Below are 23,558 nucleotides of genomic sequence, written 5' to 3'. Positions count from 1 at the left end.
TTCATGAGAGAGGACCTGATCCTTAGAAAGCTTGCCTAATCTCTTGTTATTTTGTTTTTTGCATCAGTATCCCTCCACTGCTGTCTTAGAATCAGGAGGAGAGACAGAAGAGCATCATCTTGAAGGTAAGGCAGCCCTTCTTGGACTGGAGCCTCCCCTCTGTGTTTCTCTAGCTCCTTCTCATCTGAAAAACTGGAAATAATAGCACTTCTGACTTAGAAAGGAGCTAGGAAGAGCGAGATCAACAGTCCCTTAGCCAGCATTGAGCCACCAATAAACACCATTATATGATAGTTATTCTTATGAAAGTTTGTCAGAGATCTAATTAATCTTCTGAAATGAATAATCCACCAATTATTATTCTATAATCTAAATAAATGCCATGTTCCAAACTAAATTCTTAATCCTACTTTGGACTTTTCAGTTGTAGTTTCCCATTTTCAGAAAGGATAGTGGTAAATGTCACATCATAAGAATTTAAAAAAAAAAATAAGTGATCCTTATGTATTTTTTGTAGTTTCAAAAAGGTTCATCTGACCATAAAGCACTCTCATTTTATTGTGCAGGGAAATTGCATGTCAGTAAAGCACATACGTAGGAGATTCTCCAATAGTATTATTCATTGTGTATGAGCAGCCGCTTAGCCCAGTTAAAGCACAAGTATGAAGTCAAGTAATTCCAGAATTAGAATCCTATCCCCTCTGTTCATTGCCTCTGGGACTCTAGGTAACTCTCTGAATCCAAGTTATTTTACCTATAAAATAAACTAATAATTTCTCTTTACAATACTGGTATGAAAAGGACATAACTAGAACCACACACACACACAAAAGAAACCAGCACATTGCCTATCCCAAAGCAGATTCCCAATACATGTTTGAATTTTCACTCTATTTGTAACCTTCACTCTACTATAGTCTCAAAATGCAATAATCTAGACATCAATATGCATAATCACTCACATCAATATAACATTTTAGACTTTGCAAATTGTTTGCATTTAGATAATTAGAAATTGAGGTTCCAAGAACATAGTTGTCTTTTACAAAGTTGCTCAGGTGCAGAGCTGAGAAGGCAGGCCCCGGTCCAGCAGACTGGCCACACTTCACTCCCTCCTTCAGAGCCACTCACACGCCATGCTAGGGTGATCTATTCTTTCTTTTTAAAATATTTTCTTGAATTTATTGGGGTGACATCAGTTAATAAAATTATGTAGGTTTCAGGTGTACAATTCTATAATAAATCATCTTGCATTGTGTGTTCACCCCCCAAGTCGTTTCCTTCCATCATCATTTATCCCCCACTTACCCTCTTCTACCTCCCTCCACCCCCCTTTCTCTCTGGTAATCACCATACTGTTGCTTGTATCTATGAGGCTTTGGGTTTTTTTCTTTAATCCCTTCACCTTTCTCACCCAGTCCCCCAACTCCCCTCCCCTCTGACAGCTGTCAGTCTGTTCTATGTCTCTACGAGTCTGTTTCTGTTTTGTTTGTTAGCTTATTTTGTTCATTAGATTTCATATATAAGTGAAACCATATGGTGCTTGTTTTTCTCTGACTGGCTTACTTCATTAAAAATAAATACCTCGGACTAAATTTAACCAAGGATGTAAATGACCTGTACTCTGAAAATTATTAGACACTGAAAAAAGAAATTGAAGAAGATACAAATAAGTGAAAGCATATACCACTTTATGGATAGAAAGAATTAACATCATTAAAATCTTCATACTACCCAAAGCAATTTATACATTCAATGCAATTCCTATCGAGATATTAATGGCATATTTCACAGAACTATAACAAATATTTCAAAAATTTATATGGAATCACAAAATACCCCAAATAGCCACAGCAGTCTTAAGAAAGAAGAATAAAGTTGGAGGAATCATGCTACCCGATATCAAACTATACTATATGACTATAGTAATCAAAACAGCATGGCACTGGCATAAAAACAGACATATAGATCAATGGAACAGAACAGAGAGCCAAGAAATAAATTGGCCATAAAGATGTGGACCTTTATGGCCAGTTAATATTTGACAACTGGGTAATCTATTCTTTAAGGAGCAGTTTTCATAAAAAGAAAAGTATCCTAGGTCTGTAGATTATTACTTTGACTTAGAAAATTTCAACAGAAATGCTTAAGGCCAGATTTTAAATTGCAAGGGGAAATCATATGTGCTTTCCTGCCCTTACTTCCTCAGAGTGTGTCTTCCACACAGTTATAGGGACTCACCCCCTTTGCTGCAGGCACCTGGCCATTCTTGAGTGCCATGAAGCATCATGGGATATAAGCCTTTGTGGGGTCTATCAAAGTAACTAAACAAGCCTCCACTAAATGTAATCAGTGCTTAGTTTACAGGGGAGTCCTAATTGTCTAGACTAGTACCAGTCACATAGTAGTGCTCAATCTAGATTGGTGGTGGTGTTTTTTGGGCAATGATTTCTTCTTTTAATTGAATCATTGTGTTACATTGGTTAATAAAATAATATGGATTTAAGGTGTACAATCCTATAATACACCATCTGCAAATTGTGTTGTGTGTTCACCACCCAAAGTCATGTCTCTTTCCACCATCATTTATCCCCCCTTACTTTTTCTTACCTCTCCCTATCCCCTTTATCTCTAGCAATGACAATACTGGTGTTGGTCTATGATTGTCTTAAAGAGAAAATTCTACTTCACATGAATAGCATTCTGACTGACTTCAAACAAATCCCACACATCCATGATCTGACTCTCAGTCTGAACTCCTATTAAATTTAGAATAGTTGTCCAAGAGTTGTCCATCTCATGGTGTCTCCCCATTTGGACAGTAAAGGTCCAGGTCAAGGGCTGGGTCTTGCCTCTTGAGAAAAGAATAACTAGCATGACATATACTGAATACATGAATGACTTCTCTTTGAGAAATTACTAAGTTATTAATTTACTTTTGTAAGCACAATTCCTTCTTAGAAGAAGATAGATAATTTGGCTCATACATCATGGCATAGGTAACATTTTTTTATAAAAATCTAGAGTGCCAGGGTTCTAATCTGCAATCCAGTCAACAGAATGTTGGTTTAAAAAAAAAAGTTGGATTCAAAACAAAGGAGATGGAAGGTTTGTGGGCTGTCTTACCCAGGTCAGGGAGAGGCCTCTAATGAAAGCTCACCTTGCAGTGACCTCATTGCTAGAGTTTCTTCCCAGCTTCCCAGCCTCTTCTTTATACTTATATTTCATGAGATAATTAATGTTTGTCAAAAGTGAATTTTTATGCAGAAATATTCAGCGGGAATTCTGATTTAATATAACCTCTTAGCATGAAAAAAAAGTAATTACTGTAAAACACATTTTCCCAATCAATTTATGGGCAATTTCTGTTTTGGATTTCTGTAGTTGCTCCAATAATTGCCCATCTCGTATGCCTTCCAAACAGGTCCCCTACCTCCTGTCATAATTATTTAACTACACCTTGGAACTAGAGAACAGGAGAGCTACCCTGAGTTGTGCACTCTTACAGCCAGAATGTTTTCAATGGGGAATGTCACAAAAGACAAACAAGTTCAATTGCTTATAGAACAACTTTTCAGCCAGACATTTTCAGTGAAAATTATTTCATTGTGCAGTATGACATCTAAAAGTCATAACCATAATAAAAATATTGTTTTCCTTATCATCTTTTTTCCAGTAAAGGTGAGCTCTGGGGGAGTAGGGTCTTTATGGTGCACTCAGCACCTCAGTCTGTGATTATCATGTAATAAGCTATAATAGCACATGGTAGAGACTCAATAACCATTTGTTGGATCAAATGCACTTTTTTTGTGGCCCTTGTACTAATCCTATATAATAAAAAGCTAATATGCAAATTGACCAAACGGCAGAACGACCAGTCGCTATGATGTGCACTGACCACCAGGGGGCAGATGCTCAATGCAGGAGCTGCTCCCTGGTGGTCAGTGTGTTCCCACGGGGGGAGCACCGCTCAGCCAGAAGCCCTGAACCAGGCTTATGGCTGGCGAGCTCAGCGGCAGTGGCGGAGCCTCTCCGCCTCCGTGGCAGCGCTCAGGATTTTCGACTGACAGACATCAGTGGAAACATCCCCCAAGGGTTCCTGGACTGCGAGAGGGAACAGACCTGGCTGAGGGAACTCCCAAGTGCACGAATTTCATGCACCGGGCCTTTAGTGTTAATATAATAGACATTATGATAATTAACAGTGCCCAGAAGTGGAAATCAGAGACTTGCAAATTTACCACCAACAAGCAATTTTAAATGAGTGACTTCTCTGAACCTTTCTTTGCTTATCAGAAAATTGAGAATTGGAGTAGATTATTTTTTAGGTCCCATCCATTTATAAAATGGCATCTCTCTCCATCTTCACTTAGGATAATGTAACACATCTTATCCCAGGGCATGCCAACTTTCTTTGGTTGTTTGGAAAAGTGTTTCTGGTAGAAATGGGGTGGAGACAATAAAGTGGCCCCAGAGCTGATCACTGAGAACTCCTCCCTGGAGGCTACCCACAGTAATTTAGGAATACAGAATACTCGGCCAGTCCAGGACATTTGGGAAGGGATATCTATTCCAGAAGGAATAAATTCTTGATCTAGACCCTTGGCTAATGTCAAAAGAATCACGTTTCTCAATCAATCCAGTGAGGAAAAACTCCTAGGACAAACATCCTCTAGCATGAGAGCTACCTGAATGGATAAAACCAGAGATCTGAAAGCTCAGGGAGAAAATGGAGCTACCAGGAGAGGACAGTTAGGCAAGGGCAAAGTCCTTGGGGGCAGTGTGTTCATAGAGTATGGCAGGCAGAACTCAGGGATTGTAAGTGATACCTGGAAACACTTTTTACGAACAATAGGACTGAGGGACTGCAATTCTCCTATTGCAAAATACTTACTTTTTTCTGGATATTTATTTTATTTTAATAACACTTCCTCATGATGTATTAGTGGTCACTGCATTTTTACTTTAGGGAGTCAATGTTCAGGTCCTATTAGTCAAGAAGAGAGAGTTTTTGAGTGGGAGCTTGAATAAAATAATGGGGTTTCACCCTCCAGTGCCAGACACTTCTGTCCCTAGGTTTAGATGATAATTACTATTTCTTACGTGAACCATAGGCACTCAGGTGGGAGGCCGTGGCAGAGAAAGGAATAGGTGTGGGAGAGAAAGGAATAGACGTCAATGAAACTTCCTCCTGCTCTCACCCAGCCCCAGGGACTCTCTCACTCCAAGCTCTGATTTGTAGGGCCTGGGCCCTTCTATGAAATAAACATTTTCTGGTTCTAGCTTGTAGGAAAATTGGGAGAGCTAGACTCTAAAGTAAGCTAATATTATCCAGTCTATTCGGCACAAAGAAAGTGCCTTTGAGAAATTATTTTTTCATGTCCTGTTTGCATAACTTTGTCATGGACCTGCCATATTGAAGAAAGAAAACAACATGGCCTCGATTCTGCAGGCATCCTGCTGCCCTTTGCAGCCAACATCAGGCTGTCCCCCCGCATGCTTCATTTCTACTCCGCTTAGTGGTCTCAAGGCTGGCAGATCTGAGGCTACAGATGATCATGCTTAAAATTGTATGTGCTAGGAGAGAGCAGCCTAGGTTGTGCAACATTTCATTTGGCTAATACTTCGGTTTCTTGAGTCATAAGCCTGACAAGCAGACTCATCCCATGAGCAGCATTTCCTGAGTTAGTGCAAAAGTTGTAGATAAAGCTCAAATCCAGCAGATGCTTGGAACCACAGGTAACTCCACAGCCTTATTCTCTCATACAGATTCCTTTCTACTTAATTCAATGACATTTGTTCCTATATGTTTAATGTAAAGGTCAGACCTTCAAGAACATATATCTGAAGGCACATGATGAACAGCACCTAGTTATTCAGCCTTCTCCTGCCCTCACTGTGAAATCTCCACCAGGAAATAACAGCAGCTGCCAGCTAGTAATTCAGGGGCAATTTGATCCTCTCAAGAGCCAAGTGCAAGTTGGGAAGTGAGTTTCTTGCTATTGACATTTCAACACTTTAGAACCTCTTTAGTAAACAACCGTAAGTTTATTCTTCACATTAACAATGGAAAAAAAAAAAGGTTTTTCTTAAAACCAAACAGATTAAGTATCTTGGCAAATGTTGTTGTGATGAGTTAGGTTCCTAAACCATCAAACAATGAGTCTACCTCATGTTGCAATTTTTAAGAATCCATTGAAAAATCAAGAAAGATGAGATTATGATCCTTCATTTCTCCTACTCATGTCTCATTATTTTATGCTATCATAAAATGATTTCAGTTAAAATTTTATTCTATTAATTGCCCAAAGACATCATACTTGAAAGGAATATATGTTTACACTCTGGGTGTAGATGTCTCATCTGGGAGCCTTAACCACTGAAACTGTACCTCAGTCTTTTCCTCAAAAGTTTTCCCCGCAACTTATTATGCATGTGATGGGTTCAAAGCACTATACAATGAAAGCTGTGAGAATATATTTTTTTCAAAAAGATAATGAAATAGCAAATAATCATAATAACTACTTCTTTCAAAACAGCTTTTCAACTATTACTTCCAGAATTCCTTTTCAAATCTTCCCCCACATCTAGCACTCCCCTACCTCAACCCTATGAGGAGTTGTACATAACAGGAAACACTCCTTATCTGTCTTGATTACCTTTTGAACTAGGTACATTCCTTAATGATAAGGTCATGAGTTCTCCTTTCTTTCATTCCCAGACCTAATCCAGAGCCTGAGTAAGGCCCGGCACCATCCTCACCTATTGACCTGCCTATCTCCTCAGCCATAGTGTGAGCTCCTTGATAGATGGAACTGTTTTCTCTGTGCCTCTGGGCATCCTGCTCTGAAACTTGACTAACATATATTTATAGAGTTGGTAAACTGAATATATGTGAAGCCTCAAAACTATGTCCATATCCAGGACAAGAAGGATCAGTACAGAGTTTATCCCACATGGCCTAAATAAAACTCTGACAAATAGCTGAAAAAGTTGCAAAGAAACTATGAGGAGAGAATAACCTGGGAGTCTAAACAAGTTTCTGCACCCTGTTCCATGGCTATGGGCACACATTTCTCTGACTGCTGCAATGTCACAGTTGTTGGCCTTTGGTTCACCCAGTTGGCCATCCCCTTAAAGTTGATTGAGGAACCTCATACCCTCTCCTACTACTGTTTTCTCTTTTTCCAAAGCCCCTTTGTCCTTTTACATCTTTTCTGAGGAATCCTGGGGTTCCTTTCCTGCTGACCTCACTACTAGATCTGTATCTTCAAATCTCTCCCTGCTGAATCACAGAGGAGTGAAGAGAGAGAACTGTTCTGGAGAAAAGTGCTACCTGGAAGATAATCAAATCTTTCACACCCTCAGATTAGCAATCTTGTGGTCTGTTTCTGTCATCTCAGGCTGTGTGAACTCAATCCCAGAAGAAAGAAAGAATTTTAAAAGCTCATCCTGCTACTGATTAGTTTGGTTCAGACAAGTTGATTCTGAGGTGCGTAAAGGCATGCTGCAGAGAAAGCTGATCAGGCAGATTAAAACTTGTGTCTCAGCACTCCAGAGGGAGGTGTGAAATTAGGCTCTTTAAGGAGAGAGAGAGAGAGAGAGAGAGAGAGAGAGAGAGAGAGAGAGAGAGAGAGAGAGAGAGAGAGAGAGACATCAGAATCTACACCTCTCTGTCTGGACCACCAGAACTCCTGAGTTCCTTATTTGGGTCTATTCACAAAGTCCAAAACGTTTTCCCTTTGTTGTAAGGCTTATGTTGTGAACCACATAAATTAGGAGGTTTTTCTTTCCCAAAATGATCTTTGTCTTCATTCTAAGTAGCATTACAATGAGATCACAACACAACTCAGTGAAGCAGAAATGTGTTTCCGCCTTTGGGACTTAATCTCCCGGGTAACTATTATTTAGGTGATCCTATGACACTGCTCAGAACCTCAGGAATGTTAGTAGGTCAGTGGGGCATTAAGAAACTAAGAAAGTAATGCAAGAACAGGCCTGGGAGTTGGCTATTGTTTTCCTCCAGGCACAAGTGAAAGAGTGCATTGTTAGCCCTGCCATGTGCAATTTTCCTGGACACATATTTTATTTCACTGAATACATAGAAGCAATCAAAAGAGAAATTCCATAAACCTCCACCACCACATTCACCAACATGCCTGTATCTGAACCCACATGACATCCCTTCTGTTACAATGAATCAACTGCCCATGCCCCTTTCAAGGGCAATCCCTACACCTTTGTATGAGATCCCTTTTTCTTTCAGCTACTCAAGGTCATCACTCCAGCAAGTGACCTTCTCTGTTCTGTTTCACCAACTTTCCTCTCTCTGGAGCTATGCTGTCCAATTCAGTAACCACCAGCTCATGCAACTCTTTATACTAACCATAATCAAGTAAAATTTTAAATTCATTTCCTCAGTCACACTAGCCCCATTTCAAGTGCCCAATAGTCACATGTGGCTATTGAGCACTTGAAATGTTAAAGTGTAGGATAGAATAGATAAAATACAAATAAGAGAACATTTCTGTCTATTGAGAGTTCTATTGAACAGCACTATTCTAGGAGATTTTCCCCATCTACATATAACATTCTGTAATCTTGCATCTTAAAAATATTATAATTTAAAAATATCTCCTGGCCTCTCTGGCTACTACTCTACTCTTTACTACCACTTACAGTACAATTTTTTGAGAGGACCTACACTAGCTATCTTAACTTTTGTTTCTCATTTGAAATCACTGAATTAAGGTTGCCATCCTCACTATTTCATATAATTTTTTTTTGTCAAAGTCATCAGAGACCTGTTGCTAATTTCAATAGTCTATATCAGTCCTCATCTTAATCAACAACAAACCATGAATACAGCTGACTTGCAAGCATATTTCTTCACTTGAATTCCAGGATAACATTCTGTCTTGATTCGCTTTCTACTTCTCTGCTATCCTTCTCAATCTCCATGAATAGATCAACTTCATTAACTTTAGCATTTGTCCTCTGATCTCTGTTTTCTCTCTGCATTCATTCCCTTAATAATCCCATGCAATCTCATTGCTTTAAATATTTCCATTTCACTGATAAGTAGAAAATGTGTAGCTTCAGCTTAGACCTGTTTATAAACCCCATACTCCTAATCTCATTGCTTCTTACAATCACCATTTCCAAGCCTGAAAAGCATCTCAGTGTAGAATGTCAAATTTAACCTCCTGTTTTCCCTCTTAATCACAGCAGTTTCTCCTTACCGCTTCCCATTTCAGAAAGTAAATATCTAGCCCATTCTTCAAATTGCTCAAGCAAAGTCTTGATTTTAGTAATGACTATTCCCTTTCTCCTGCTCCTACATCCAATAATCAGCAACTTCTATCTACTCTCTAGTTAGCATACATTTATCTAAAATTCAGCCACTCCCCCTTCCTCTCCCACTAAGCCCAGGCCACCATAATCACTCACCTGAAGAATTTCTATGACTGGTCTAATTAGTCTACCTGCTTCCTCTCTTACAACTCTATGTTTAATCAGAACATATTCATTCTGAATGAAGGAAAGAAAAAAGGCTTTTATTAAGATACAAGTATCACCCTGGCCAGTGTGGCTCAGTTGGTTGGGTGTGGTCCTGTGCACCTGAAGTGTTGCTGGTTCGATTCCAGGTCTGGACACATGCCCAGGTTTCGGGCTCAGTCCCCAGTTGGGGGCGTGCAAGAGGCAGCTGCTCAATATTCTACTCTCACATTGATGTTTCTCTCTCCTTTTCCCTTCCTCTCTCTCTAAAATAATCAATTAAAAAAAATCTTTTAAAAAAAGATACAAGTCTTATCATGTTACTGCTCAGCTCACTATCTCCAGTAGCTTCCCATCTCACTAAGACAAAAGTTGTAAGTCCTCAGAGTGTCTCTCAAGTCCCTACATGGTCTCCCCTGGCACTTCTCTGACCTCGTTTTCTGCCACTCCTACACTTTGACCTGTGTGTCCTTCTTGAACTGGCCTTCTTATAACTGCTTCACTTTCTAAGCACGCCCCATCAGTCTTCCTGTGCTTTGCATGATCTCCCTTGCTTCCTTCTGTTCTCTGTGCAAACATGCCTCTTCAGAGAGGTCTTCTGACTGCACTATAAAAAACAGATATCCCCTAGAGCTCTCTATTTCTCTTACCTCCCCATGGTATTTGAATTAACCAATTTACTCAGTCTGCCAAGACTTTTTTCTTTTCAAAATAAGCCATGAAACCATTGAGATTAAATAAACATTTCACAAAGAAACAGCAAATAAAGTAGTCAAAGAAGTATCAGAGTTTCTTATTTTGTTCTTCCTTGATCACCTACAAATCAGCTTGGTCTATTATTACTTATCCTAACATTGTTTTTATTCTAGTATTCACACTCAGACTCCTGGGCTTTCATTTCTGTGGGCTTCCCATTGCTTGAATGGAGTGGCTTCTGAATTATTCACTTTGCTCAAATGTAAGTAGGTACATGTATCTTTCTGCTTCACTTTGTCTTCTAGTGTGCCTATGCTTGGAAATGTATATATAACACATATTATTTAATTATAAGTAGCTTTCCCTCTATTTCTTCCCTATATTAGGGAAAGGATGTTATACTGAGATCCACTAAACTATGTGTGTAAAGAGATTATAGTGCTTCTGCGTTTTATTTTTGCTTTGTAAGGAATAGTAGAAAGTATTTATTATAAGAAGGAGTTTAGATCTGTATTATTGTAGACAACTGACCTAGTCTAACTTCCTCCTATAATAGATGAGGAAACAGAAGCAGAGACTTTTAAAGCCCATGATATTGGCAACAGAGGCAGGGCTGGCACAGAAAGATGTGGAGTGGCTCTCATTTACCCCTCTTTTTCTATAGAAGCCTATTAGAGCCTTAATATGGCTCTAATTCACAAATCATTAATAGAAATACTTGTTAAATTATCCTTCTTGCCTAAGAATATTTCTTGTAAAGGGAAATTTTATTCTTAATCGTATTCTCTAAAATTACCTCAATGACATTTTAATCCTAATTGGATTCTCTAAAATCACTTTAATTCTTCATCTTTTATAGAAGTCTATAATTTTGGAGAGTTGATCTATTATGAAAACTAAAGTATAGCAGCTCATAAATACAACCTTTCAAAGGGCCATCACACACAGTTATATTGTGCTGTTGGTTTTGAGTGTTTGGTTTCTGTTGATTGTTCAGTGAAGTCACCCCACTGACACTCTTGAATTTCAGTATTAAATAAACACAAAATGCTTATATTGTGAAAGTGTCTTTAATTCCCATAGAAAAACTCAATACTGGAGACATGAAATCAAACATTGCACAGAGGTCTCCAGCATTGCAGCTTTTGAAATTTAATGTAAATATGACAGTGCCCACCAAATGGAAGTAACAAACTAAGCCCCAGGTTGTGAATTAAAATGTATTTTGCTTATTAAAATGGTATTGATTGAGGCCTTACATCATGTGCAATATATGGTAGTCTACTTCAAAACAGTTTAAAACAAGAATTTGTCTAAGATGATATATTATCTTTGAGTTTCACTGCCTGTTAATCTATACTTTTATTTACTTATCATCAAGTAGATTGTATGCTGTGTTCAGATATGACCGTTTCCCCTAAGTACTGTCAGCAATATTGTTTGCTAGAACATGAATCACAGTATCTTTATAAAAATACTAGAGGACCAGCGCACAAAATTAGTGCACAGGTAGGGTCCCTAGGCCTGGCTGGCAATCAGAGCCCTTTGGGGCCTTCCTGCTGCTGGCCAGAGCTGTCTTTTATTCCAAGCCACTCCCTGGTGGTCAGTGCATGTCATAGCAAGCAATTGAACTCTCAATCTTCTGGTGGAACTCCTGAGGGAACACTTTGCATATTAGCCTTTTATATATACAGACTAGAGGCCCGGTGCACAAAAATTTGTGCACTCGGGGGGGATGGGGGTCCCTCAGCCCGGCCTGTGCCCTCTCGCAGTCTGGGACCCCTCGGGAGATAACAACCTGCTGGCTTAGGCCTGCTCCCGGGTGGCAGAGGGCAGGCCCAATCCCTAGGTGCAGCCCCTGGTCGGGCTCAGAGCAGGGCTGATTTCGGAGTTGGGGCGCCGCCCCCTGTCATGCACAGAGCAGGGTGATCGGGAGGTTGTGATGCCACCCTCAGTCACGCTCAGGGTAGGGCCGATTGGGGGGTTGGGGCACTGTCCCCTGTCACACTCAAGGCAGGGTCGATGGGGAGGTTGGGGCGCCACCCCCTGTCACACACAGAGCAGGGCCCATCAGGGGGTTGGGGCACCGCTCTCTATCACCCACAGAGCAGGGCCAATCAGGGGGTTGGAGCTCCACCACTCTCACACTCAGGGCAGGGCTGATGGGGAGGTTATGGCTCTACCCCGTCACACACAGAGCAGGGCCCGTGGGGGTAGGGGGGTTGGGATGCTGCACCCTGTCACACACAGAGCAGGGCCGATCAGGGGGTTGGGGTGCCGCACCCTGTCACACACAGAGCTGCAGGGCGATCAGGGGGTTGGGGAGCTCCCCCCTATCAGGCACAGAGCAGGGCTGATCAGGGGGTTGGGGCACCTTCCCCTGTCACGAACAGAGCAGGGTGGACAGGGAGGTTGTGGGCCTGCCCCCTGACACACACAGAGCCGCAGGGCGATCAGGGGGTTTGGGCGCTGCCCCCTGTCATGCTGATCCCGGTACTGGGAGGCCTCCTGGCTTCGCTGATCCTGGTGCTGGGAGGCCTCTCGGCTCCGCTGATCTCGATGCTGGGAGGCCTTGCTGCTCCGCTGATCTGGGTGCTGGGAGGCATATTGCCCTTTTACTATATAGGGTAGAGGCCTGGTGCACGGGTGGGTGCCAGCTGGTTTGCCCTGAAGGGTGTCCTGGATCAGGGTGGGGGTCCCCACTGGGGTGCCTGGCCAGCTTGGGTGAGGGGATGATGGCTGTTTGCGGCTGGTCACACAACCTTCAGGTTGGGGGTCCCCACTGGGGTGCCTGGCCAGTCTGGGTGAGGGGCTGAGGGCTGTTTTCAGGCTGGGGGGTGACTGAAGCTCCCAACCACTCCTTTTTTTTCTTTTTTTATTCTGGGCCAGCTTTAGCTTTGAGGCTTGGCTCCAGCTCTAAGGCCTCTGCTGCTGAAACTAGGTTTCTGGCCTTTGCTTACAATGTTGCTATCCTGTTGGCTGAAGCCCAGCGACTAAAGCAGGTTTCGGGGGTTTTGTTTAGCTTCTATATTTGTTACATAGTTGCTTAGAGTTGCAGCTCAGAGGCCTGCAGCGGCAGGCAGGGAACGTTGGAGTCCTCCGTCACTGAAGCAAGCAAGCCTCATGTTCACTTTAAGCTGCCTGGCTGCCGGCCACCATCTTGGCTGGCAGTTAATTTGCATATCTCCCTGATTAGTCAATGGGAAGGGTAGCAGTCATACGCCAATTACCATGTTTCTCTTTTATTAGATAGGATTGCCTGTGTGCCTGGCCTCAGTGCAGCACTCATATTTTTATTAAACCTTTTGAACACTTTCTATGTATTAGGTGCTGGGGATATGGAGATAAATTTGATGGCCCTTGACCCTGCCATCATGGAACTGTCTGCTCCTGAGAAAGAAGGCCATGTCTTTAATCTGTGTCCCTCCATATGATGGCTTAGCTTGAGGATTTGTACAACACTTGTTTATAGGATTGATCAAAACAAAAGCAAGTATAGTTAAAAAGAAAATAATAAACATGCTGTTGATAGCAGGACCCAGCAGGCCTACCCCAGGCCAGAGCTTGAGAACCTCAATTCTTATTTTATATTCTCTTTTTCAGTTTCTCATAATTAAAAAAAAAAAATAATAATATCCTGTGTAGGTATTGAGAGATTCTACCTCCTTACCTAGGAGATATCAAAAGAGGCAAGAGAATGTTCTAATTTTAGGCAATTAACACCCTAGTTTTAATCAAATAAAAAGTACTGCTATTTAAATAACATTGTAATACACAGAAACAGTCTAGACCAGTGATGGCGAACCTCTGACACGCGAACTTATTTTTTTGATCATTTCTTTTTGTTAAATGGCATTTAAATATGTAAAATAAATATCAAAAATATAAATCTTTGTTTTACTATGGTTGCAAATATCAAAAAATTTCTATATGTGACACGATACCAGAGTTAAGTTAGGGGTTTTCAAAATGCTGACACGCCAAGCTCCAAAGGTTAGCCATCACTGGTCTAGACTCCCATCCATACTATTTACCACCAAAAAACACTGGATTATTGATGATAAGAGCACACAAATCAACCAATCTAAACTGTCAGGAGATATCTTGAAGGTCATCTCTGCTTTATCTATAATGTTATTCTCCCACCTCCTCATTTCATTCAAATAAAGTGTTGGCAGCAGCTTTCCTCTTTACATCCTGCTGGGGATCTCTCCCAGGAGATAAGTGCCGGGAGCCGGTCCATGCTTGCTGTTTCAAGGGACCTGGCATATATGGCATACTGTTCTTAATATGTTTGCTCACCTTCTTGGCACTATGTGTTTTAACCAAGGTCTCTGAGAAAGGTTGTTTCCCCAGGTAGGGATTTTCCCCTGAAGTTAGGGAGGGAATAAAACCTCTTAACTAAGTGCCAGGTGGGTAATTAATCACTTTAACTACGAACAATCATGCTTAAGCTACATAATCTTTACTCCCTGGAATGGAGATAAGAAACGCCCTAACCTTTGTAATAGAGATTGATAGGATTGGAATCAACTGGTATAAATACAGATGTAACAACACAGAACTTAGAAGACAGAATTTAGAAGACAGAACCTACACACAGAACTTAGAAGACAGAACCTACACAGAACTAGAGACAGAAGAACTTCGCTGGAGAGAACATGGCAAAAGATCCTGGACTGAACCTGACTACAGAAATGGGCAAGAGAACCTGACTAGAACCTGGTGACTGAACCTGGCTGGAGAACCTGGACAGAACCTGGCTGGAGAACCTAGCGAGGGAACATGGCTACAGAACCTGGCTGGAGAACCTGGAGAACCTAGCAAGAGAACATGGACACAGAACCTGGCTGGAGATCTGAAGCAGAACTTCGCTGGAGATCCAGACCAGAACTTGGCTGGAGATCCTGGCTAGAGATCCTGGCTAGGCTGCTGATCAACTGAACGCTGCCTCCGTGTCCTTCCTTCTTCGCCAACTCCGTCTACACCTTTGGGAACCCCTGGACCTGCTGGGGCAGGACCCCGGCAGATAATCTCAGAAGCCTATCCATCCTTTGCTTCCTGAAAGTCCTTTAAATTGTCTTCAAGAGGCATTCAGAGGTTAGGAACATCCACACCTCTCTAGCCCCTTGCTCTTTGCTTTGAGTCCAGCAAGCCCATCTCTGACATCCTTCCATGGCCCTTCCATTCCTAACATTTATTCATGAAAACAGTCTGTGCCTAAACCTTGTTGACCTCCTTTATCTAATAAAATATTATTTGAGATCCTCACCACCTATGTAGTGGTAAGCGTAACTGCTCTCAGCATTAAAGAAATTTATACTTCTAGCAATCCTATCTAATAAAAGAGTAATATGCAAATTGACCATCTTTCCAACACACAAGACGGCTGCCCCTATGTGGTCAAAGATGGCCACCTCCATGTAGACACAAGATGGCCACCACAAGATGGTTGGCAGGGGAGAGCAGTTGTGGGAGATCAGGCCAGCAGGGGAGGGAAGTTGGGAGGGACCAGGCCTGTAGGGGAGGGCAGTTGGGGGAGACCAGGCCTGCAGAGGAGGGCAGTTGGGGGGAACCAGATCTTCAGGGGAGGGCAGTTGGGGGCAATCGGGCTGGCAGTGGAGCAGTTAGGCATCAATGAGTCTGGCAGGGGAGTGGTTAGGGGCAATCAGGCTGGCAGGGAAGTGGTTAGAGGGTGATCAGGTTGGCAGGGGAGTGGTTAGAGGCAATCAGGAAGGCAGGCAGGTGAGCGGTTGGGAGCCAGCAGTTCTGGATCCACAGGGATTGGGCCTAAATGGGCAGTCAGACATCCCTTGAGGGGTCCCAGATTAGAGAGGGTGCAGGCTGGGCTGAGGGACACACCTCCCTCCCCCCGCATGAATTTCATGCACCGGGCCTCTAGTCTATGAATATTCATATTCATTAAAATAGGTAGGAGGGGCATGTAGACAAATTTAGTACTTTCATTCTATATGCTCACTCAGAAGCACTTGATCCTACTCTCCTGTTCCTGAAAACCTTTCTTTTCTTGGCATTACACAATTCTGGTTCCATTATTTTCTCTGTGGCTACACTACATTGGATTATTTTGTAGTCTCTTTTTTCCCCCATGGTTTGAAATATAACTGTTTTTCTCTTTAGTCTTTTTCTTTTTTCATTAGAATTCCTTTTACTCGAGTAGCCATCTATTTGCCAATAACTCCCAAACCATATTTTCAAGATAGACCTCTCCCTTGAATCAAAGAACTATGTATCTACTGTAACCTGTACACACCCATTTGGATAGCTTACAGTTCATCCTAAACAAGTAAATCCAAAACTAATTCATCATCTCCTTCTTGACCCAGATCTCCCCTTCTCTTGTTTGTGAATGGAACCACCAGCTATTTAGTTGTCCAAGCAACTTTAAGCTCTCCTTGACTTGTCCCTCTCTCTTAATGTTTCAGATCCTATTAATAACCAAATGTCTTCTCCACTGACATTTCACTAGTCCACATACCCATGATCTGTAACCTGAATTACTAAGAGATCTTGTTCTTGCCTCAAGTCTTGTTCCACTCTGCTCTTTTCTCCACACTGCAGGCAGAAATGATCTTCTAAAACACAAAACTGATCATGTTATTTCTCACCTGAAACATCTGTGATGGCTTTTTCCATTGCTCTTAAGATAAAGACTAAATTTAATTAGGGAGTTATAAGGTCCTCCATTAACAAGCTCCTAGTGAGTTCTCCATAGTCTTCTCCAACACTGTCTGCTATCCAATCATATTGAACTGCCTTCAGTTCTTAAAAGTGACATGAAGTCTATTGCACTGGACTTCTATATAGGTTTGTCCCTCTCTCTTCCTGGAACACTTTTCCCTCATTCATACAAGAAGACTTTATACATAAAGTTTTACATTATTAAATCTCGGTGCTTGGATTATAGGTAGTTTAAATATCTTTTCTTTTTTATGGTTATATTTTTAAATATCCTATCTAATAATAGACAAACATGGTAATTAACCGTACCTCTGACACGCTTCCCATTGGCTAATCAGGGCGATATGCAAATTAACTGCCAACCAACATGGCGGCCGGCAGCCAGGCAGCTGAAGCGAACAGGAGGCTTGCTTGCTCCAGTGATGGAGGAAGCCAAGGTTCCCCGCCTGCCAATGCTGGGCTCTGAGCTGCAGTCTAAGAAATAATGTTGCAATTATAGAAGCTAAGCAAACCCCATGCTTTCAGCCAGCCAGCCGAGCTGGAGTTGCAACAGTGTTTTAATTATAGAAGCCAAACAAACCAGATACCTGCTTTCAGCAGCCGAAGCCTCAGAGCTGGAGCCAAGCCTCAGAGCTAAAGCTGGCTCTCAGTTCCAATGACAGCCATAGAGGTAAATAAATCCCAGAATTAAAAAAGAAAAAGAATAAAAGGAGAGGTTGGGAGCTTCAGTCACCTGCCAGCCTGAAAATGGCCCTCAGCCCCTCACCCAGACTGGCCAGGCAGTCCAGTGAGGACCCCCACCCTGAAGGGGATGTGACCAGCTACAAACAGCCATCATCCCCTCATCCAGGCTGGCCAGGCACCCAAGCGGGACCCCCATCTTGAACCAGGACACCCTTCAGGGCAAACCAGCCAGCCCCCACCCGTGCACCAGGCCTCTATCCTATATAGTAAAAGGGTAATATGCCTCCCAGCACCAGGATCAGCGGGGCTGTGAGGCCTCCGGAACCCAGGATCAGAGGAGCCACGAGGCCTCCTGGCACTGGGATCAGCTGAGCCTTGAGGCCTCCTGGCCCCTGGAGCAGCATAACAGGGGCAGCGCCCAAACCCCCTGATCGCCCTGTGGCTCTGTGTGTGACAGGGGGCGGGGCCACAACCTCCCTATCTGCCCTGCTCTGTTCATGACAGGGGAAGGCGCCCCAACCCCCTGATCCGCCCTGCTCTGTGTGTGACAGGGGGCAGTGCCCCAACTCCCCTATTGGCTCTACTCTGTGCGTGACAGGGGGGAGCTCCCCAACCCCCTGATCGGCTGGCTCTGTGTGTGACAGGGTATGGAGCCCCAACCCCCCTGATGGGCCCTGCTCTGTGCATGACAGGGGGCTGTGCCCCAACTCCCCAATCAGCCCTGCTCTGAGCCCGACCAGGGGCTGCACCTAGGGATTGGGTCTGCCCTCTGCCACCCGGGAGCAGGCCTAAGCCAGCAGGTCGTTACCCCCCGAGGGGTCCCAGACTGTGAGAGGGCACAAGTGGGGCTGAGGGACACCCCCCACCGCCAGTGCACAAATTTTTGTGCACCAGACCTCTAGTTAGTTAATAACATGTATTAATTTTAAATCCCCATAAATAACAGACAAATACCTTGTGATTCAGTAATTCTGCTCTGAATATATATGCAGCAAAAATACAAATATAGACTTTTTAACCAAAAATCCAATTACATGTAAAAGAATATTTGCTCTTTTAAATTAAACAAAAGCAAATATATTAGGATTTTTAAGAAATAATAGCTGCTACCGGGTGAAGGGTACAGTGGGCCTCTCTGTACTATCTTTGCAATTTCTTATTAATCTGTTTCAAAATAAAAATTTTAAAAATGTAACAGTGTTTGACATAAATATTAACTAGTAACTTTAAATAACATTTCTCTGAAACTTAAAATTCATTTGGCAACTGTGTGAAAGACAATGAATCATTGATAATATCTATCCTCAATGTAAATTTATAGTTTTAAAAAACATTCCTTTAAATGAATCATTCAAATTGCTTATATTTATTGAAATATAAATATCAAAGAGGTAAATGCTGAATTATTATTCAATAGGAATAAGTATATTCTTTTCCTGGTTCCTAGAACTCAGTGAACCCAGAAGTTCAGAGATTAGGAAGCTTTAATGTGACAACTGGAATGAAAATAAATCAAGAAAAGTGTAACATTTCAAAGACAAATGAGGATTGCAAAACAAAGAGGGTAGAAATCAATTGCTATTTTGCTTTTCCTTGGAAGTGCTTCATCTCAACTCCCAGAAAGATGGTCTAGAGAAGGCATTGGGGAGGAAAAGGGAGTGAACTTCTACGGGGTGGCACAAGGCAGAGCGAAGGCTGGATCACCTGGCATGGCAGTCAGCAACAACAACCACACAGTAAACACCCTCTCCTCCATGCTCTGTGCCCCCTGTCTCTTTACTCATGTCTCCTTCTTGTCCAGCTCTCCCCATCTGCCCATGTAATCTATCCATTAGTTATGGAAATGAAAATGTTAAAAGTATATGATATAGTCTATATAAAAAGATATCATTGCAACAATGCTCATCTTAGAAGTCTTAGAGATTTCCCCAGGATGTTATGGCCAAAAAAGAGCTCTTGATACTCCACAAACCAGCTGCTCCTCAGTTTAGTAAATGGTACTATTATCCACCTAGTTGCTATCTTTGATCTCTCTCTGCCATACTATTTAATCCATCAATAAGTCCTCTTGCTTTTATATTCAAATTGCATCTCAAACCTGTCAGCATTTCTCCATCTTCACTGATACTTACTTGGTCCAAACATCATTATCTCTCACCTGACTACAACAGCCAGGGTGATCATTTAAAAAATAAATCAAATTATGTCACTGCTCTGCTTAAAATCTTCCAATGACTTCCCACTGTAACTAGCATAAAGTACTGATTGCTTATGGTAGCTCCTCGGGGTTGCCACACCCTGGCCCATCTCAACCGTTTAGGTGACACTCACTCTCCTCCAGCTGCCCATGCCTTTTTTTTTTTTTTGATCCTCAAACATGCCAGGTTCAGTTGTCCTAGGGTCTTATTCTCTGCCTGAAAAGCTCTGTCCCCAGAGCTGTGCATTGCTTCAAGTCACAGCTCAAATATCATCACTATCTAACTGAGGCCTCTTCTGAGCTTCCCAATTAAGTCAACCTCCTCAGGGCGAAGTAATTATTGTATTCATTTATTTATTGTCTATTGTTTTGCGCTCTCCCAATCCCATGTAAGCTCCAGGTGAGGAGAGATTACTGGTATTTGGGGGCTGACGCACAGTAGACTTTTTAAAAGAATGTGTTGATGAGAATGTTTTGCCCATTTTTCCCCCCTTATCTTTCATCAGGATGACTAAAATGTAAGGGGGTGGGGGGAAGGAGGAGGAGGAAGAGAAGGAGAGCGGGGGAAGAGATCAAGATATAACAACCTCCAGGGAAATAGAACAGTTCTTCCAGATTCAATATTCAGCATGAAATGAAAGAGGAAAATGAGTGTACTGACAAATGAGCTCTACACAAATCATGTGTAGGCAGAGTTCAATGGAGCTATCTATTGATTTTGGTGAGTATAACTATTATGCAAATACTTTGTTTGCTTTTATTATAGTGAGCCTTATTTTCCACTGTGGATTCCGGGTGCAGTAATAACTGTGTTTGAAAAGGCATTAACATCTTATACTTGATCAAGAAAAAAATGAAATCAGAACATACTCACTCTGTAACTACTGCCACACTGTCCAATTTCTCCCAGTTGCCATAAGTCTCTTTCCATTTGAGGCATCAAAACTTCTTTTTATTTTAAAAGAGAAGAGGTGGAGATTTCAATAACCATCCATTGAACATTGCATATAAAATAGTGAATATACTTTTCATATATTTGTGACTAAGACACCAAGACTAGGGGTTTTTTCATTTTTGTGCTTAATGTATATTTGTTTTTTATGAGTCACATATATTAAAAGTTATTCTTTATAAGACTCCACTCAAAGTGATGAGTCAAAACTTTTCCTTTGTTTTTTGAGAAGAGAGGTTTCTGTTTACCTAAGATGTGTCCTTTTGTCTGTAGATAAACAATTGGCTGACTTAATAGAATCTTTGTTATCCCATTAGCCAAGGCAAATAAGAGAATAATAAATCTACCTAAAATCATTGTCTGGGATTAGCAAGAAAGAAATTAGTTACTATGCTTAAATTATTAGCTGATTTTATTTATGATTCCACATGGCCATAGCCCAGCTGTTGGAGAACTCTGATTAGGTTGTTGTTAAGCTGAAAAGGCTGCTAGAATTCTATCTGATGACAAAACAAATTCAATTAAAAATGACTTGACGAGTAACTATAGTGAGAAAGGAAAGCAGTCATCTTCTGTTTGTCTGAAATAACTATTTGTTTGGAACACCACTATATCTTTCTCCAACCAGCCTCAGCCTTGGGCTAACTTATGACTATTGCATCTAGTAAGAATCTACCTGTTGCCTCTAGAATTCCAGGTGTCCTGGCAGTGTATTTTATTTCTATATTTGCTGCCTGAGAAAAGGGAAGATGCTTCCGGGGTATGAAGCAATAACAGAAAACCATGAAGGGCAGAATGTTGTAATGAAAAAGATCCCAAACTGAGAATCAGGAACCTTGTTTCTAGTCCTATATAACTTCTCCGGGCCTCAAATTCCAGAATGTAAGATAAACATAGAGCTCTTTGGGGTTCCATTAAATTCTAAAACAGTGAGTTACTGTAGTAGAGCTTTCCTTAAGCAATGATTAAGGTTATATCTACACTGAGCTATCAGGAGAGGAATGAAGACATTATATGATTAAAGAAAATATAATTTAGAAAATCTTCCCTAAAGAAAATGTTCACTGTTATTTGCCAAGGACAATTTCAACACATAGGGCAGTGACTATCTTAAATTTCCTAAGTGAGCTGTGTCCAGTTCAACTCAACAGGTATTTATTACGATTCTCATTTGTAGAAAGTATTAGCTTGACCTCAGTCAACACCAACATTCCTTGGCACTGTGGAGTTGTACCTGGTGGATTTTTTTCACAAGTAAGAACAGGTTTCCCACCTGCTTTAGCAAAACACACTGAGCTCTTTGGGGGAAGGGAAGGGAGCATTGTTGGTAACCTAAACTTTCCAAATAGTAATCATTGAGTCAAGACCTTTACATTCATCAAATCCTCGTTACCCGTAAATGCTTCCTTGTGAGGAAAGCCTTGGAGCAGCAGAGCTAGTCCATGTGGAGAGAGACTCTGCACCACAGTTCAATCAACTGAAAGAAAAATAATGTGGAGAAAAAGGATCTATTCAGAGGCTGCAGCCAGTGACAAAAAGGAGGCTTTGAAACAGAGTCCAGAGAACATGTTCACATCTGAAATCTGGGGCAACACAGAGAGCTCCTGGCAATTCAGTGAGTGGGAAAAGTAGCATGATGTTTGCAAATGCCCATGCTTGGATTTACACTCAGAAATTTAAAAACTCTTCCTTTTCTTTTTTGATTCCACCCAGGTTTGTACCTGCTATCTACCTTGGTTTGCTTTCTACCTCTCCCTGGCCAGTCCCACAGCACTGTCACCAGATACTTAAGTGGTAATGAGAGCCCAACTCCTTGTAATTACAAGCTCATTACTGAACAGAATGACTGAAGGGCCTTTGAACGTGCTGTGCTCTGCTTGGAATGTTCTTTACCCAATATATGCCTGGCTCACTCCTTCACTTCCTTCAAGTCTCAGTTCAAATGTGGTGTTATCCAATTTGTAATATCTTAACCAATAAAGGGAAAAAATAAAAATAAAAGCAAAAAAATAAAAATAAAAAATAAAATGTCATTCCCTTATTGATCACTATCCACCCGTATGCTATGTTGTTTCAGAGTCCTGATAACCACTTGTCATATATATTATCTAAATATATTCATGTGCTATGTTTTGCTTATGTTGATGACTAGATATAAGTTCCAAAAGGATAGGAACTTCCATTTTCCCATATCCAAACACCGATGTAGTAGGTGCCTACCAGACATTTGTTGAATTAATTAATTAAATGCACCCAATACATTTGATAATGCTTTAGATCAAAACACTGGGCAGGCTGAGGAAGAAACTGTCAAAGTCATTTTCTACTTCCTGGTTTTTTATTTTTTTCTTCTACCTCTTTCAAAGGCTTTATACATGGCTTCCTCTCAAGAGAGGAATAGATCATGGACAATATGGAAGCTTATTTGTTTCTTATTTTCTGGATATGACCACAAAGCTGTAATTTTTCCTACAAGGAACATTTATGTTTAAAACATACAGTTAGTTGTTCTGATTACAGAGCCATGACTAATGTTTAAGAATAGGACATTGATAGGGTTTTTAGCTGATATATATACATATTCTCCCCGCCCCCCCATCTTTTTCCACCTCTGTTTGGTTGATCTGGTTTAACTGTTCAGGTTCAGAAAATTTGTTTCAACTTTTAAAATACTGATAAAATTTATCAATTATTTAGACACATTTTTCTTTCTTTTTTTTTTTAAGTAGATCTTTATTGTTCAGATTATTACATTTGTTCCTCTTTTCTCCCCCCCATAACTCCCCTCCTCCCAGTTCCCGCCCCACCCTCCGCCCTCACTCCCCACCC

At 41.5% G+C, this 23,558-nt stretch overlaps 1 long non-coding RNA gene across 1 annotated transcript; it reads left to right on the top strand.

Annotated features, from left to right (window-relative positions):
* Nucleotides 1-22,770, top strand: LOC118653207. Its single transcript, XR_004966823.1, has 3 exons — nt 1-125; nt 10,368-10,456; nt 22,443-22,770. It is a non-coding gene; the product is annotated as an uncharacterized LOC118653207 (long non-coding RNA).
* Nucleotides 22,771-23,558: the final 788 nt, after the last annotated feature.

The sequence above is a fragment of the Myotis myotis genome, unplaced genomic scaffold (genome assembly GCF_014108235.1).
Source record: "Myotis myotis isolate mMyoMyo1 unplaced genomic scaffold, mMyoMyo1.p scaffold_m19_p_1, whole genome shotgun sequence".
NCBI lineage: Eukaryota > Metazoa > Chordata > Mammalia > Chiroptera > Vespertilionidae > Myotis > Myotis myotis.
This window is presented reverse-complemented; position numbering and strand designations above follow the sequence as displayed.